Source organism: Fukomys damarensis, unplaced genomic scaffold (assembly GCF_012274545.1).
Source record: "Fukomys damarensis isolate Sample0158 unplaced genomic scaffold, DMR_v1.0_HiC HiC_scaffold_29, whole genome shotgun sequence".
In the NCBI taxonomy this organism is placed as follows: Eukaryota; Metazoa; Chordata; class Mammalia; order Rodentia; family Bathyergidae; genus Fukomys; species Fukomys damarensis.
In genome coordinates this window covers 14,706,469-14,720,891 of record NW_022900941.1, presented here as the reverse complement: position 1 = coordinate 14,720,891, position 14,423 = coordinate 14,706,469, and the positions used below count along the sequence as shown (strand labels likewise).

The 14,423-nt window shown below is 34.6% G+C and overlaps 1 protein-coding gene across 3 annotated transcripts in view; it reads left to right on the top strand.

The window, feature by feature from the left end:
• Positions 1-14,423, top strand: part of Actr3 (actin related protein 3) — a 64,328-nt gene that overhangs the window by 483 nt on the left and 49,422 nt on the right. Inside the window, exon 1 of one of the 3 annotated variants that reach the window (XM_033757223.1) lies at positions 81-139. The exons of the other annotated variants lie outside the window; for them this stretch is intronic. The gene's annotated coding sequence lies outside the window, so the exon portion shown is untranslated. Of the gene's footprint in view, positions 1-80; positions 140-14,423 lie in introns of those variants that run through there. 3 annotated transcript variants of the gene reach the window in all.

The window sequence follows — 14,423 nt, the reverse complement described above, 5'->3', positions numbered from 1 at the left end:
GAGCCTCCCGGGGCCTGCGGGCTCAGCCGGTTGAGCGCCGAGCCCGGCCCACCCGGCTTTCCTTTGCTCTCCGTCCCCTTCCTGCCGGAGAGCTTGGGGTTCGGCCTGGCGGAGAAGCGAGAAAAGAGAAGCGCAATTTGTAGGTTTTGCAAGATTGCTCTAACAGTGCCTGGGGTGTGGGTGGGGAAAGGGAAGAATTGGCCTCTGAAAATAGGAACCTGGGATGGGGCTTTCCTTTGACCGACCGACCACCTCCTCTTTAGGATTCCATTCCCGGTCATTTCCTTCTGCCACTGCGTTTTAACCGCTGAATCCAGTCACATTTTAATTTGAGAGAAAGATGTCATGTGTTACTTCACTTGCCTCAAAAAAGTCCCCCAGTGAGCAAGCGCGCTGCAACTTCCTTAGTTTTGTCAAAGCCGCTTCCTGCTTTCTGTCGTTCATAGCCTTATAAGGTAGTTTTTCGTTTCCACCGTGAACACATCTTATTAGAAGTTTCAAAATTAAGCAGGTTGCAAAGAGACTAAATTGCCAGTGCTACCTATCAGTTTATTTGAACTTAAAATGTTCTTGTGTGCTACACTGAGGGAAGTGGAGCACCTCGGAAAACAGGTTGTGTACGTTCATTCTCTGAACGGTGTCTTGAAGGCAGAAGGTATAAAGGAATTTGCTTGTTTTGCAAGTAGTTGTTCCTGATATATGTGTACTACAGCTTGCTGAAATAGAGTACTTTAAAGTGATGTTTTTGTATTCAAAGACATTCTAGAGAGTTACAGCACTCTATTTACCTAGTATACAATGCTTTAAATGTTGAATGACTGCTTTATGTTGAAATACTGAAAGTTGCTTGCTTGCTTTTCCTTTTCTTTTCTCTCTCCTTTTCTCTTTGTCTTTCTTTCTAGTCTTCCTTGTGCCTGTACTGATTACATCTCAGCTCCCGAAACATTTTTTGAGGCTATGGGACGATTGTTAGTTTCTCCCCTTTTTATTACTCACCTACTGTCATTACTTAAAAGATGGCTTTCCCTTCATTACTTGTAAAATTTTTCTAATCTCCATTCTCATAACTTTGTGCTAGTGTGACAGTTTCTAAAATACCCACCAGGCATCAGAAAACAATTGACAATATTTTCCCTTGGAAAACACTAGTTTAGCCTTAGAACTCTATGCATTTTATTAAAGTTAATTTTTAAAATCCTGTCATTTCTATGAACCAGTATTCCCTTAGTCTAACTGGTGAGTAGTTTTATGTTGAGGATCAGTTTTGAAACTAATTTTGGCCCAAGTGAATTGGACTTTTCAAGTATGTTGTGGTAAAGTGACAAATGCTGCTCCATAATTATGCTTTGGAAATTACTGGATCCTTAGTAAAATAGTAATCACTCAAATAACAAGTTAAGTAGGATGCTACTTTCTCTGTCTCCATTTTCCCTTTTGGAGTAGGATTTTGGTTAGTTTTGAATTAGTGTATTAGGTATTTCATTGAGCTTAATTGTCCTTATGTGACCCTTTTTTCTAAAGGACAACCTTGAATTTGAAATACATGTTGAGTGACTCAGAGTGAAGAGAGGGGTTCAATCGATACCTAGGATATTTCTATTTTAATATCTCAGTTACTATACCAAATTATTACATTACTGCATTGGCATCACTCACCTCAAGAGGAGTGTTTGTTAACTGTATATTCATTATCATGTGACTGGAACTGATTAAGTGTCCCCCTTTTCCCTTACTATTTTTTAACCATCTGTTACAGTCTGAAATTCCCTCTTTGAGTTTCATTTATTTTGATTGTCAGAGCCATTGTAGCTTTCCCAGTTGCCTGTTAAATGTGATTTTTAGAAAAATACACCTTCAGCTTTATTAGCACATAAAGGAGAACAGATTGGGCCAGAGATAAAAAGCATCTCTAAGAATAGCCTTATTTAAAGGCCATTCCAAAATATTATGGTCCCCAAATGCAGATTGTGCACCGATAATTTATACATTATGGTTTAGAGAATGCATTCCTCCCTTGCTTGGGTCTCTAATTATAATTATCCAATTAGTGATAATTCAGCATGAAAGAATCATCTAGATTCAGGTCATGAATGAAAATGCTCATTTTGGAAAGAATTTTAAAAAATATTTCATGTTGATCTACATGCTTTTTTGTCTATATTAGAAAAGCATTCTTGAGTAAAATCTGTGTATGTTGATCCCCATTGACAGAGCTGGTTACTTAAATACTAAAACTGCAGGGATCTAGCTCAGCGGTAGCGCACAGTACCTGCTTAGCATGCTGGAGGTCCTGGATTTAATCTCCAGCACCAAACCACCAAAACTAAATTATATTGATGAGAAGGCAGTTTTTAAAGCATTAAAAAAATTGTAATACTTGTAAAGGTAAGATTATCCTAAGTGGGTTTTTTGGTTGGTTCTGTGTGTTTTTGTTTAGAAACCCAAGTTTTTAAAACATTCATCCCTAATAAGGGAACCCTTTATGTACTTTTACTGTGTCATAGCTGGGTTAAAGAGCTTTCATTGTGAATTTCCTTTTTTGATGTCTTTTTCCCTGATGAAACAGAGCGCTGACAAACTTTTCATTGATTATAATAGCAAAGGTTATACCACCTTGTGATAGGAATCTTGTGTATATTCTGACCTAGAGTGAATTAACTTTGTAATCGTTTTAAAAATGTAGGCATAAATATTTGTTGGAATCATTGAATGAGAAGTGTATTTAATTCATTCTGTGAGCACATTGCAGAAGTTACTTGATCAGGGTAATCTTGTTTGAGAGTAGTGGGGAGGTGTGAGGTAGATGCAGAAAGGCATACATAAGGAAGTTCATATTTCTTACATGAATTCTGTATGTAATGTTTAATAATGCTATTTCATTACCCATCTCCAAAGGCAGAATTATTTGTAATATCTTATTAACTAAAAAGTATTCAGTGAATTCTTATACCTTGGTGGTTTGTTTGCATGATGTTTGATATGTAACAGACATATTCTTGTTGAGAAATCACATTTCTTATTTAGCTAAAATCTTTTTGTTCTTTACTGATGATCTTTTCTGCTTGCTCATTTTGCATTGAGATACCTATGTTGTCTTTGAATTGGATATATATTATGTCTAGTGAACTTTCTAGTGTTATTGTTAAATACAGTTCAGAATTTTTATTTTTAAATACAGAAGGAAAACATTAACTAACGAAGAACCCGGTGGCCAGGATTTATTTACCTTTGTTAACTGTGACAATTATTTTTGCTTCATTTTGCTAGTGAAAAACTAGATTTGAGAATTTAAATTACCTTATTATTGTAATCTAGTCAGCTGGTGGTTAAGAGTGGCTGTTTGGACCTGCACTCTTTGTTTAGGCCCTGTATTCTGTTTACACTGTAAGGACTCTTAAGCCCCCTTTCACAACTACACATCGGAATTTTGTTGTTGTTTGGAGAGGTTTTGACTAGTAAAGTTAACTCTATTTCTGTTTAAAGTGATATAAAAATAATCAGCCTAAAGAATTTGAATCAATTAGAGAAATCTTTCTTTGTTTAGTTTTTCCCCCCTGGATATGTAAATTCCTAAACTATCTCCTTGTTGCTTTTCTTAAGTTTAATCTCTAGGAAATGTTTTTTCTCTAGTCCACCCCCACCCAGGAAATAATAGTAGCTAGCATTTTGCAAGAGTTATTTATCAGACTCTGCTAAGTGCTTTATATTATCTCATTAACTTTTTATATCAATCTGAGTTTTATTCTCTTTTATAGATAATAAAATTTAAGCTTAGGATAAATTACTTTTCTAAGATACTGTAACATCAAGTATTTGTGGCATCCTCTTTAAGTAGAAGCTGAGCCTTTGAATCATTTAGGTATTTTTGGTTTTTTGGGGGATTTATGATGTACTTAAGGAACAAAGCATTCATTGGTAGTAATTTGAGGATGATTTGAACAGGTAGAAACCCAAGTACTGCCAAACCTAGGCTTACTATATGTTAGTAGGTCATCCTTAGAATTATAGTGAAAATATCTGATATGTCTGTGCTCATGAATCTTAGTCATACAAGAGCTAAAGTCATTAAAAATTAGAGGATGATAGATAACAATAAAATGTTAGGATATGTATTTTTCAGACAGTAATAGCTGTTCTCTAGATTCAAAGGAAGAAAGATTATTGTGCTCAGGAGGCAGACCAGGTTTTAGTTTTTGTCAAATATGAGTTATTCTTTTAAAGATTTAAGTAAATGCACGGAAAGAGAGCATTTTACAAAGGGAAAGAAAAGCATATTATGTAGATACAGCTGAAAGGAAAGAGTAGCTTTTTCTTGTATTTAATGCTCTTAGCATATGTTGCACTATTCCCTTTAATGAATTGAAGATTATGTAAAAACATGTAACTGTGAATAGGCAACATTTATTGGTCACCTATTGTGTACTAGATACTGTTATCAAAGCTTTATTGAAAGGTGATTTTATTTGATACAGAATAAAAAACCTTCAAATAGAGGAATGAGATGTTGCTATTAGGGCTTTATTTTTGTACTGGGGATTGACCTCAGGACCTTGCGGTTTCGAGGCAGGTGGCCGTACCACTGAGCTAAATCGCTGTTAATAATATTTGCATAACGGGATGCAGTAGAACCAATTATGGAAGAGATTTGGGAAGAAGCTATAGAGTTTGGTGCATATTAGAAACTGAAATATTCATTTTTTGGGGGGGTACTGGGGATCAAACTTAGGTCCTTGCGCTTGCAGGGCAGGCGGCGGAACCACTGAGCTAAATCCCCAGCCCCTGAAATCTTTATTGAATGGATGAATAACAGGAATTAGAAGTGTGGTTAAAAAAAAAAACAACATAGAAAACTATGCATAAGAAACAGCCCCATACACAGTGACTATGTATATATCTGTGTATTATATATGTGGATATTATATATGTGTGTGTGTGTGTGTGTGTGTGTATATTCATATATATACACACACACATATATATATATATGAAACATAAGAGAGTTCAGTGCTATACCCAGTATATAGAAGACAATACATTGTACTTATAATCATCAATTCCAGTTTTTGTAGAAGTTCTTAAGGAACACAATGTCTCAAACTTACTTTCTTATCTTCTGCAAGCCTTGGCCTGCCTATCTTTTAGAGTCAATGTTGTTGATACTAGAGATTGGGAAGAGGTATGGCTAGGTTTTAAGAGTTTATTCTAGTGGATTTTAAATAGGCATCTATGAAGATAGCAAGATTGTAAGTTTGAATGGTTGGTACAATAAGATAATTGATTTTAAGAAAAAGTAAAGTTTGGAATTTGTTGAATTTGTAACGATGTTCTATAATTGTACGTGTCCTTGAAATAAAAATACAGGAGCTTCTGGAATGAAGGTGGATATTTGGGAATCCATTATGATTCATAAATTGCAGCTGATAAAATGAGAATTCAAAGAGAAAAGAACAGAAAGAGTGAATATCAGTGTTCCTTTTTTAAAAAATCCAATATGATCCAGTTTTTTGAGCATCACAGTAACACTGAGCATATGTAGTTTGTGAGTCATCAGTTACCCTGTCAGTCTCCTGTTTCATCTCACTTTTTTCTAAAAGGCAAAATCCTTTATCAGAACAAGAATTTAACTCCATAGGGTTAAATTTACCTTGTGTATTGTGTTCCACCTCCCCTAAAAGGTAGAAACAGCTAAATGTCCTAGGGGCAGAGGTATGGAATGGTTAAAAATGTAGCTTCAAGCAGCATGTTTACTGCAACAAATTTTTACTAGTTAATGAAAGCATTTGAATGTTCCCCTATAAATCTGTTGGAATTTGTATCTTTTTTTAATAATGACACTGTATCTGCAATAGCCATGAGTGTAAAGAAAAAGCAAAGCAGGGGCCGGGTTTTAGCCTGCCTTGCAAGCGCAAGGACCCGAGTTCAATCCCTGGTACCAAAAAAAAAAAAAAAAAAAAAAAAAAAAAAAAAGATAAAGCAAAGCAGTTAAGTAATAATAACACTACAGATACGTGTACTATAACTCACTAAACATTTATATATTCATAAATTATTCAACAATCCATGATAAGGTCATGTTATTGGATTGTTTTAAATTTGGTTCTTTAGAGGGCCTGGGATTTAGCTCATTGGTGCCGCTGCTTGCCTTGAAAGCACGAAGGCCTGAGTTCAATCCCCAGTACAAAAAAATTGGTTCTTTAAAGTGCAGTAGTGATTAACTTTCCTGTGTGCTGTTTTATAACTTTATATGAGCTTTTGCATGATAAAACATAAAAATACATAATCGTTTATTACTAGAACAAAAAACAATACCTTTGTTTTCTAAAAGCTCATTTTGTGGAATTTTAATAACTTTGCTTCAAAATCTTTCTCATATCTTTTCCAATTGTTGATTTAAATTCAAGTCGTTGTAACTCCTTGCAACCAGGAAAGGGATAGTCTTGAATTTGTGTAGTCTCTGCATTCTTTACCCTTCTCTCCACCACTAACATATACCTGAGAATATTCATTTGTTTTGCTGCTGAACATTCCATATTTAAACACTTTTCTTGCTTTAAGGTATCTTGTTCTTTGTAAAAATGCAGTAGTCTTGAGAAAGGCTGACTTTACCCTGTCTTCAGTTTTCAGTGTGATGAGGGTTTTATATGGGAAGTAGGAGTCCTGAAAGGGGTATTTGTGTGCAAAAGGCTTTAAAGGCCTGTTTCAAACTGTCAGGATGTAAACTTTGCTTTTTATGTTGGTCTGCAATAGACCCCAAAGTGTTGGCTTACTTTATTTATAGAAATTATTTTAACTAAGTGTAATGTGCTTCTGTTGTAAGCATTTTTAAAAGTTGGGTACTTTGAGGGTAAAGAAGTATCACTTAATGTTTGTGAAACTTTAGTGAATTAAGAGAGTAACTTAATGATTCATATAGAATTGTAGAGCTTAAAAAAGACTGAGGAATAATTTAATTCACATTTTGTGTGTGTGTGTGTGTGTGTGTGTGTGTGTGTGTGTGTGTGGTTTTTTTGAGACAGGGTCTCACTATGTAATTGGGACTGACCTGAATGAAACTCATGTAGCCCAGGCTGGTCTCGAATTTACAGTGATCCTCCTGCTTCAGCCTGGGGGAGTACAGCTGGGATTACAGGCATGCGCCACCACATCTGGCTTAATTCACATTTTATTTACAGGTACAGTAAAACAAATTCACAGCGAAGAAATGTCTTTGAAGAGTTCTTAGTTGATAAGATTGTTTAATTATCTTTATAAATGAGTTATAGTAGAAGTTTCTTAATACATGGAATAATATGCATATTATTTATAGTTAAAATAATGATAGTTAATGCTTGCTGCAACACCTGCATCAGAATTTCTTAGTGTTTTATTAGCGATACTGTATAATGTATGACAAATGAAAAACTAATTTTATGTTCTCCAATATAACATTTTAAACCAACTCATTCTCTACTTGGTTTTAAAGAAAAATTTACTCTCTGCAGATGTCAGAACAAATTACATCCATAAAATGAATGCTTTTTTTAAAAAAAGTATTTTTTTATTGTTACAGAGATTTACTTCTTTGGATTTCAGTTATAATAAAGTGGATACTATTATATCTAACCCCCCCCTTTTAAAGTTTTTTTTTGAGACAGGGTCTCACTATGTATTTGAAACTGAACTGGAACTCACTATATAGCCCAGGTTGGTCTTGAACTCCCAGCGATCCTCCTGCCTCAGCCTCCCGAGTGCTGGGATTACAGGCGTGTGCTACCACGCCCAGCTAAAACCCCCATTTTGAAGCGGAAAATGAGGTATTAAGTAGTTGATCTAGAGTCCTGAAATGGTTTTACAAAGCCCACTCTTAGATTACCACTAGCTGGGATATACCATTTTGGACAAAAGTGGTTAAATTGTTAAACCATTTTGAGAGTGTTCATCTTAAACATCTATATTTTAAAAACAAAACAAACCTCTAAATAAAGAGCTAGTAAATTTTAGTTCAGGTAGAAAGTACAGAGGGTAGTCTTAGTGACCAGTGCATTGATTTGATTTAATCTGTAACAAATGCAAGTTAGATGATACAAAATTATATTGTAAGGACATATCCTTATTATTGTATCTAACATGGGAAAAATGATAATGGCTAATTAAGTTAGGACAACTCAATTAAGGAAATGGTACCTAAATTGTATAACACAGAATAATCAAATTATGTTAAATATTTTAAAGTGTATTACATCCTCTTCTCATTTTTCAGAGTGCTTTAATTTTCAGTGTAGAAGTCTTTTGTCTCCTTCATTAGATTGATTCCTAGATATTTCATTTTGGGGGATATTATTATGAAAGGAATTGTTTCCCTAATTTTCTCTCAGTGAGTCTGTTATTTGTGTACAAGAAGGCTATTGATTTTTGAGTGTTGACTTTGTATCCCACTACTCTACTGAATCTGTCAATTAAGTCTAGCAATCTTTTGGCAGAGTTTTTTGGATCTTCTGTGTAGAGTATCATATCATCAGCAAATAGTGACAGTTTAACTTCTTCCTTTCCTCTCTTTATTCCTTTTATTTCTTTCTCTTGTCTGATTGCTATGGCTAATGTTTCTAGAACTGAGTGGTGACAGTGGACATCCTTGTCTTGTTCCTGATTTTAGTGTGAAGGTTTTTAGCTTTCGACCATTTAAAATTTTATTGGCTGTTTTGAATTTCATAGATAGTCTTTATCAGGTTGAGATAAAGACCATCTGTTCCAACTTTCGGCAGGGTTTTTATCATGAATGTGTGTTGAGAAATAAACCAGTAACTAATGCTGGCGGGGCTGTGGGGAGAAAGTAACCCTTCTCCATTGTTCGTGGGAGTGCAGAGTAATGCAGCCACTGTGGAAATCAATCTGGAGAAACCTCAAAGAACTAGGATTAGAGGTTTCATTTGACCCAGCTATCCCTCTGCTGACTATCTTTCCAAAAGAATTAAAAGAATCAAAGCACAGTGATGCATGTGCACCCATGTTTGTAGCAGCACAGTTTGTAATAGCTAAAACTTGGAAACAACCCGAATGCCCTTCAACTGGAGACTGAATAGAGAAGATGTGGTTTTTGTATAAAATGGAATACTACTCAGCCATAGAGAATGAGAAACTAGAAACATTTAGAGCAAAATTGATGCACATTGAAGCTATACTCAAGTGAAATAAATAAGACACACTTGAGTAAATACTGAATAGTTTCTCTGGTGTGAAAAAACTAAAAGTGTAAATGAAGTTCAAATGGTATAATTGGTTTTGTTTTTTGTTTGTTTGCTTGTTTTTGAGACAGGATCTCACTAGGTAGTTCACTGACCTGGAACTCACTATGTAGCCCAGGCTGGGCTCGAATTCACAGCAATCCTCCTGCCTCAGCCTCCTGAGTGCTGGGATTATAGGCATGCGCCACCACGCCTGGCTCAAATGGTATAATTGGGAGCGTGAAATAGGAAGAAAATGGCTAAAGGGGAAGTGGGAAGGGGAGGGGAAAGGAAATAAGGGAAAAGAAAAAAATGTGAAAAAAATCGAGAAAATGGAAACAGTCTTTGTATATAGGGAAGGGTGAAATGGGTGAAGGGAGATCAGGGGTATGGGGAAAAAACAAGAACCAAGCTGTATCATGTAAAGGTACAAAATACCAATGATAAATGTAACAGTATTGTTTGCTTTAAATGTACCAATAAACTTAATGAAAAAAATGTATTACAATACACATTGCTTTAATCCTCTTCAAAATACTCCTCCTTAGCTTGAACATATCCAGTCAAACAAACAGTTCCATTATTATTCTTACCACTTTCTGAAGCCGTTATAAAAGTCCTCTTTTGTGTCTTTATGAAGAATGATTTTTAAAAGGGTGTCTATCCAATGGAAAGACTTGTAAAAACATTACTGTGTATCCTCTTCCACCTTATGCACTAGATCTGGCACCATACAACTTCTGATTCACCTCTAAAGTAAAAAAATGACCATAAAAGAGAAATGTTTGAAATCCATTAAGTATATCAAGGCAGCCATGACAGTATAACTAAAGACACCCAGAAAAGAGGACTAATAGAACTGCTTCAGAGAGTGGTAGAATAATGGCACAAGTGTCTTTGAAATGAGGGTATTTTGATGGTGTTAATCACAGTGTGTCTTTTACTGTAATAAATTTTACCAATTTAAATATTTTTATTTTTTGATCATGTCTTGCATGACTTCCAAATGAAAGCATGTGTGTGTCCCGTGTCCTCCTCTACTAAGGATCTAAGTCAGGACCTTGTGCTTGCGAGGCTGTTATGGTGTCACCGAGCTAAATCCCCAGCCCTGAAAGAATGTCTTTTTGAATTTGCAGCTTAAAAATGAATAATCAGATGATCCTTCAGTAATTTATTCTCATTAAGGATTACAAAAACTATAAAAATAAAAGAAAAATAGAACTTAAGGAAATAGACTATTTTGAAAAGGGAATTTTTAAAAATTAGATGCAGAGAACTTGATATTTGACTTTGAAATAATTCATACATAGATTAACAGACATGAGTTATTAGAAAGTATTTTTCCCTAAAATAGCATAAATAGGATTAAAAAATGATACCTGGAGTATATGATTGTTTGAAAAGTACACCATTTTAATAAAATCTTATGTCCTGTTTGAAAGTCTTTATTTTAAAATTTGCTTCAAGCAGGTATGGTGGCACACGCCTATAATCCTAGCTTTTGGAAGTTTGAGGCAGGAGGGTTACTGTGAGTTTGAAACCAGCCTGGGCTACATAATGAGTTCAGACTATCCTGCACTACACAGCAAGACCCTGTGTCCAAATAAAACAACAAAAAAAATGTTTTGTGGGGGATGCTTTATAATAAAGATAGAGTTACATAGCAAGGGAAAGGGATTTGTGGGTAGGGAGTTTCTTTCCTATCTTGTCTTGGTTAATTTGTTTTTCATAAAATATTAATTATATTACGCAGTGCCTTTCAAAGGACATTTAAGCTGCTATACAGATTTTGGAAGTTGATCTTTTATTTTAAAAGATGAACTCTGTTCTTACCTATTATTGTTGTTATTTTAAGGGTAAATGTATTGCCTGATTACCTTTGTCAGTGCTTGTGAGTGACCTGCCTATCTTTTTTGTTCGGCTTCCTGTCAGGAAAAGTTATTTTAAGAAAAGCAAGACTTTGATTTTTTTAAAAAATGAAACTAAGTTTTTAAAAAATTGTTAGAAGTGTGAGAAGAAACAAAAAATTGTAATTTGTAGCCTTATAGAAAATTTGTCAGGTAGCACTGACAAAATTATTCTTGCCAATACAAGCATATTAATTAGTGAAGGGATTTAGTGTGGATCATGGAATTGACAAGAAAACTTGGAGAACCTCTTGTATAGAGCAGAGAACAAGGGAAGTCAGGCATCAGGAGTCTGTGGCACCAAAGTTGTACTGCAGGGTACAGTGTTGCAGCCAGACACTAAAAGTATGAATTCAGAGCAGTCCCTTTGTTACTTAGACAGTACTTAAAGTTCTGCTGTATATGGTAGCACACCTACAATCCCAGCCCTCTGGGAGACTAAGGTGGGTTGCCAAGCCTGGGTAATTTAGTATCATAGTGAGACCCTTTCTTAAAATAAAAAAAGAAGGCTGGGAATGTACCTCAGTCAAAAGCAATAGGTTCAGTCTCCAAGTAATAAGTAAGTAAATAAATTACTGACAAAGTTCTGATTTTTATACTCAGATTTGTTGGACACAGGCCATGTTTTTACAAGAAGTCGTATAGTGTGATGGTTTAGTATTGGTTTCCTTTTTATTTAAGAATATGGATTTGCCTCCTGTGAAGATATGATAAGCTGCTCAGAATAGGCATAGAGATTAGATTCTGGTAGAAAAAAAATGTATATAATTTAAATGATTTGAGCTTTCTGCACTCATTTTTTTCCCCCAGAAAATAATGGGATATTTGTTTCATCTCTCTGCAGATTGGTATGTAAAAGTAGGAAAGGAAGAAGTGATATTTGCCTGCAGGTTGCTTATAGTTGCAGAAATTGATATTCAGTAAATATTTAGTAAGCATCAGTTATGTAAATGAATATTTTTGGTGCTCCTGAGTAATATAAATATATTGAAAATAGTGCTTGCTTCTAGGAAGCTTATATGTATGTATACTTGTATGCCAATAATATACAGTATGATAAATACCCTTAAAGGTATAAATGAAACGTTTTGGCATCATGGATGAAAGGAAATCAACATTTTCAAGGAAAGATGGATTTTTTTCTGGTGTAAATAAAAAATGGAGTTGGCCTTCAATGATGAGTAAATTATTGATAGGTAGAAATGAGACTAATATTATACTACAGAGAATAGTGGGAGGAAAGTGATGGGAGAAGTACAGGTTGAATTTGAGGATGCTAGGTAGTTCCATGACTGGAATGATAGATATGGTAAAATGAAGTAGTGATAGAATGAGTCCCATGGTTGGTTCTTTTTTTTTTTTTTTTTTTTTCATTAAGTTTATTGCTACGTTTTAGGTGTACAGTATGATGACATTCATCATTGGGAATTTATACCTTTATATGATATATCTTATTTTTTCCCCATTCCCCTGCCCTCTCTTCAACCCTTCCACCCCTCCCTATTTACAAAGACTTGTTCTTAGTAAAGTCTCCAGATTATGCAACCATTTTTACAATTTAAGAACATTTTCATTGCACTCAAAGAAACCTCATATCATTAGCAGTTCCTTCCTATTCTCTTTGCCCTCAACCCTTCACAAACACTAATTTTTGTCTTTGTGGATTTGCCTATTTTTGGCCATTTCTTGTAAATAGAGTCATATAATTTGTAGTCTTTTGTCACTGGCTTCTTTAATGGGATAAGTATTGACTGCTGTAGGTTGGATGGGTATAGCAGCAAAAGACCTGGGAAAATGTTAAGTATATTTGGAAGGATAATTATAGGAATGAATAGAAGGATATAATGAGATCTATGGAAAAAATCATTTGGAGAAGGAAATACTTGCCAAATACTTGGTGCCATCTGCTGTTACCTCTTTTAATCTTTAAGACAACATTGTGTGGCTGAGGATTTAGCTCAGTGGTGCCACCGCCTGCCTTGCAAGTGCAAGGTCCTGAGTTCAATCCCAGGTACCACCAAACAAACAAACAAAAAAACCCAACATTGTGAATGTAGTGTCATTGCTTATGCATTTAGGAATCTGCATCTGTGATTATAGACTTGTGTGTATGATCATGGGCTAGTAAATGGTGATACTCATGTCTTTGATTCTATGATCCGTATTCTCCCCGCATTTTAAGGGTTAGGCCTCACAGGAGTGCGAGAATGTTGTATCTGTTGATACAGTGCAGTTTAGGTTCTTTCACTTAACAGTCTTATCAGTCTTTTTGTGTCAAGTTAATTATTTGTATGTAATGAGAATAACAGGGAATTTAAAGAGCTTTTTAACAATTACTATTTATCTTTATAGCTAATACTGTCTTTTTATACTCAAATTTTTCCTGTGAATTAACATTTGCATTCTTTTAAGTTCCTAATACAAATTATCTTTTTGAGTTTTGGCATACTTTGAAGAAGAGTAAGGCAAAGCTGAAAGTTGACATGTTATGGAAGTGCACATTGCAATTAATTTATAAACCTTAGTATTCAATTAAAATAAGATAGCTATATCTTATGTAAAATTATTTGTGTACTTTTTTATGGTATGGTAAGGGTAGGACCAATTCATTCATGTAGGGGTGGAATTCTTTCAGTTTTAATTTAGTGCTTGTCAGTACAGTATCAAGAAATTTTAGAAGATGGGTTGCACTAAATCATTAAGATTTTTGTATTCTTAAGGTTTAGGGCAGTGATGGTGAACCTTTTAGAGAGGAATGCTCAGACTGCAATCCAGAACCCATTTATTTGTCACAAAGTGTCAACATTGCAAGTAGGCCACACCTATAATACCAGTTGTGTGTTAAAAAGGCATTGTGTGATGTATTATACTCACATTTATTATTTAGAATATTTCTGTTGATGAACTATTTAATTTTGAGTTTTACTTTATTAAACAATAAGTACTTAACAGAAAAATATTAAAAAGTATTGAATTTTTAATACAAATTGTTTATAAAAAAGCATCAAGATTTTCAACATTGACTTTTGGTGTACAAAGTCTAAAAAAATTGACAAATAAATTCCTATATGAATTACAGTGAAAATAACAATAGAAGTCTACAACAAAAATAATCTTTAATTATCACACCTTAGGCAGTCTTCATGCACAACAGCAGCACATTCCCTACCCACGTATCACTTACATTGACAGTATGTATGTTTTGCTTACCTAGCCTTTTTGTAGGACATACTTGATACCTCCCTGGTCTTGCTTTTTTGTGAGGAGGTTCTTATGATACAATGTGTAGTTAACAGGAACATAAAATATCAGTGAA